This window comes from Thalassophryne amazonica, chromosome 2 (genome assembly GCF_902500255.1).
Source record: "Thalassophryne amazonica chromosome 2, fThaAma1.1, whole genome shotgun sequence".
Taxonomy (NCBI): domain Eukaryota; kingdom Metazoa; phylum Chordata; class Actinopteri; order Batrachoidiformes; family Batrachoididae; genus Thalassophryne; species Thalassophryne amazonica.
This window is the reverse complement of record NC_047104.1, coordinates 92,337,191-92,341,856: the sequence shown is the minus strand read 5'-3', so window position 1 is coordinate 92,341,856 and position 4,666 is coordinate 92,337,191.

The following is a 4,666-nucleotide window of genomic DNA, read 5'->3' as shown; positions in this document are numbered from 1 at the left end:
TCTACCGCCGCCACCCGGACAAGCCTGGTCGGGCACCAGGAGGCGCCCGTTGAGGGGGGGGGTCCTGTTGTGTGGGCCGCCAGAAGAGGAGGTACTGCTGGCCCACCACCAGAGGGCGCCCTGCCTGGAGTGCGGGCTCCAGGCACCAGAGGGCGCAGCCTCCTCACAGGAGCAGCTAGGGTGACAGCTGTCATGCATCACCTGCAACAGCTGTTACCAATCAGCAGGGGTACATCAGCAGGACGACGTCTCCACCTCTTTGCCGAGATATCGTTCTACCTGGAAGGTAATATTCTCAGCTGACTGCTTGACAGTAACCTTTTGTGACTTTTGTGAGTGATAACAGACCTTTTTTCCAACGAGAGGTGGAGGTAGCTTTCCTGCCGTGTGGATTACTGGGTGCAAACGCGCCCACCTTTAATTGTGTTTTTGTTCCTCGCCAGCAGTACCAGGTCCGACACGCGGAGGCAGTGGCCACCTGGGAGTTCGGGACTTGGCGGCTCCAGTATTCCCGGGGTCTGGTGGCGGAGGAAATCGTGTGGTTCCGGTTCTGCTTTGGACAGGTGTCTCCTATCTTCGAGCCTGCCCACACGACACCTTTGTGGATTGATTCTGATCTATTGTTGTAATCTGTTGTATTTGTTGTGCACATTCACAACAGTAAAGTGTTGTTATTTGACCTACTCCATTGTCCGTTCCTTTGCGCCCCCTGTTGTGGGTCCGTGTACCGACACTTTCCCAACACTTTGGCCAAGATATTCTGTTGGGAAAGTGTAGTGACACGGACCCACAACAGGGGGCGTAAATGAACGGACAATGGATGAGCCAAAAAGATCACAATTTAATGTTGTGAATGTGCACAACGAAATACAGAAAATCACAGGTTTTGACTTCAGTCAATATACAAAGGTGACGTGTGGGCAGGCTCGAGGATAGAAGACGTCTGTCCAGAGAAGAGCCGGGCCCCACATGATTTCCACTGCCAACAGATCTGAAGCACACCGGAGCCGCCAAGTCCTGAGTCCCCAGGTGGCCACCGTCTCCAGCTGTCAGACCTGGTACTGCTGGCAGGAGGCAGAAACAGTTAATGGTGGGTGTGTGTGCACACACCCAGTAGAACAATCAGCAGCAGTCTCTCTGTTAATGGGTGGGAAAAATACCTCCACCTCCGAAACAGGAACAATATACGTGCAGAGCCTGAATGAACTACTTATCAGGTTTGGTGTGAGGAGTGAAGAGCGTCGACTCCTCCACAATCCACAAACCCAGCTCCCAGCTGCGAGTAGTCAAACAGGTATGCCTGCAAAAATATTCAGGAGAACAAAATGTGCGTTCAGCACCAAAAACGGCTGAGAGTTTTACCTGAGGTAAGAAGATATCTCGGCAGTGAGGTGGAGTTGCTACCCGGCTTTTATGGAGATGGTGGTGATGAGTGACAGCCGGTGTAGATGATGAGTGACAGCTGTCACTCCCGGTTGCTCCTACGAGGCGGTTGCGCCCCCTCGTGCCTGAAGCCCGCACTTCAGGCAGGGCGCCCTCTGGTGGTGGGCCAGCAGTACCTCCTCTTCAGTGGCCCACACAACAGGACCCCCCCTCAACGGGCACCTCCTGGCGCCCGACCCGGCCCACATAACACGGTAGTGTGACTCCAGTTAGCCACATCCCAATGGTTTAGCACAGACAAGACCATCCTCAAAAACTGTGACTGTGCACAATGGAGACAAATGAAGGAAACTCCAACAAATTCTAGTCAAGTCTGTACGAGTTACGAGCTTCAGCTACTGTGACTGGACAGAGGACAATATTACATTTATTTATTACATCCATCAAGGATGTAATAAAATCATTGGTGTTTATTTATTTATTTATTTGTCTGTCTATTAGCAGGATTACGTTAAAACTACTGCATGGATTTTGACGAACTTTTCACCAAAGAAATATATTAGGGCATGTTAGGGCATGTTCTGGATCAAGCTTTCTCGTTATAGGCTTTGAAGGATTACATGAAAACTACTTCACGGATTCTCACCAAATTTGCACCGCAGATAGGTATTAGGGCATGGGAAACTCCCCTGAATTTTGGAGGTGATCCGGATTTGGATTGGCAAACCAACACACACCAACACACGACACACCTCACATTAACGTGTTGGTTTACATAATGTATGAGTCAAACCAATCAGTGTTAGCCGAGGCGCATTTTACCCAGAATCCTTTGTGATCTGTCTGTGTTTGTTACAAAACTTCAGAATTAGTGCATTATTCAACATTAAAAGATATATGTTATATTTTAACTTTGTACAAATGACAGAATTAACAGTTATTCTATCAGTATTCATTTTATTTATACACCAAACCATAACTCAGCATTGCTTTATTTTCCAAGACCTCCTCCGCCTCACGGCATCGTTGTGATTGAGCAGAGAGGTGAGCTTCATAGCTCTCCTCAGCTTGCGTCTGTGCTGGAAGCCATGTAGTAAACGGGAGCTTCCAGCAGGGGGCAGGATGCTCAAAGACAGAAGTGCTGACTCATTGTTTGGGTCTATTGTCCCTTTTAATGCTTCCAAAAGTCATCATGGTGTTAAAACTCAAAATCAGCTTGTTAGTAGTTGCAAGTGTACAAGAGACAATACTGGAATTTATCGGTTATCTGTAACGTCCGATACATTTTTGGGTGGTTTATCTTTATCAAAGGTAACTTTTAAGTTATCTGATTATCTGTTATCAAAGTTAATTTTTTGGTTATCTGTGCCCACCACTGCTCTCATGTTAGTTGATTTTGAACATAACATACAATTCGCTCAACACATTGTCTCTGTACAGTCACAGAGTCATGGCAGGCATCAAAGGCCTTTCTGAAAGTTGTTTCCATGAGTCAGAAATTGCACATGTGAAACAACTTGTGAGGGGTTAAAGACACACTCTACCTTTTACATGATTAGAGAGGAATCGTGCTTATAAAAGCGGTGCCAGTTCAGCAGCCTCCAGCTAAGCGACTGGCCCAGCTACAACCTGGCGTGCAGGTAGGAGCAGCAAGAGGATGAGGAGGCTTAGGAGCTTTTTTTTTTTTTTTGAGGACCACAATGGAAATAAGTGTAATTCTTTGTTTTGTGTTATCCTTTGCAGTTTTCTTTATTGTATTGTTTATTTTATGTACATGTATGTTATTGATTAATAAATCAAATCAAAAGATGCACACCCTCAAAGCACTGCTGGACATCACCACTCACAGGGAGAAGTGGATCTTCCAGCTTGTCAAGGAGTGTTTGAGAGGATCCCGGAGCCAGGCCAGCGGCAGATCATATACTGGAGGAGAGGAGAGTGGATCTAGTGGGGACATTAATGAGGAGAGACAGCTGCCTTTCCTGCAGTGTCAATCTGCTAGATATCGCAAGACTGCGCATCATACAGAAGTGGCCAGTCCTGTGCGTTTTGAAGAGCGCTTTGAGAGGATCCCAGAGCCAGGCCAGCAGAGGATCTGTCACTCTGCTGGACATCATTCTACAAGTTGGTGAGTGTGCTGCCACCACAAATAACATCTATATTTTTCTAGCCTTTTTTCTTCTCCTCCATGGAGCCATACTAGGCTTTTTTAAATTAATAATCATTATTATTCATTATTATTTTATTATTTATTTTGTTTTCTTTGCCTTCCATGGTTACAGTCTAGGGTATTTCCACAGCCTCTTTTCACATAATAGCAGCCTACAACCGTCCTGAGTACTTTGTCTTCAAACATACCATCATTTCTGTGTGATTCCAAGTAAAAATTGTTGCTAAATCTCATGTTTTGTCACAAATGTGTGTCTCTAGCTACTCTCCAACAGTTGCAGTCCAGTGAGAAACAACCTTTAATAAAGTACAACAGCTGGGTAACTTGGGGCGGATGGCACAGTGTGTGGTGTGCAGCCACACAGTAAGGACAACAACACCACACACGAACAGATTTCACACACGAACGGTCAGACAGGAAATCTTGCAAAATCTCTCGAGATTAAACATGACCTCAGAGTAAACAAATGGAGATACTTTGTGGACTATTTACTACAGAGGAAAAAATGATATAAAAAGAAAAAGAAAAGGTGTTCTTTAAAAGGAGTGGAGACAGCGCGACCACCGGACTTCTTGTGTGCCATAACAGCTGTTTTGATTTTAGATTTCACTCCGTGCGTCCGTCACCTCGCTTTCTGAATGGCTACACATCACATTCAGCAGGCTGCGTGCTTGTTTGTGGTCAGAAGACATCACACACACTGCGATATCGGGCCAAGACAATCCAACATGTTGAATATCCCCGATTTGTGATCTGAGCGCTCCTGACGTCCTTCCGAGCAGATCAGAGTGCTCTTACACACCACACACGGCAGGAATATCTGATAAGATTATCTTTAGTGTCATCACAATTGTTGGGGCATCCTTAAGATTGTCGGAAGGGGAAGATCAGGTACAATATCGGCCTAATTATCTTGCCGTATGAACCAGGCTTTAGTGGTTAGCACTGTTGCCCCACAGCAAGAAGGTTATGGGATCAGATGGCACATGTGGCCTTTCTGTGTGGAGTTTGCATGTTCTCCCCGTGTTTGCGTGGGTTCCCTCTGGGTGCCCTGGCTTCGTCCCACATCCAAAGACATGCAGGTTAGGTGAACTGGAAACTTCAAATTGTCTG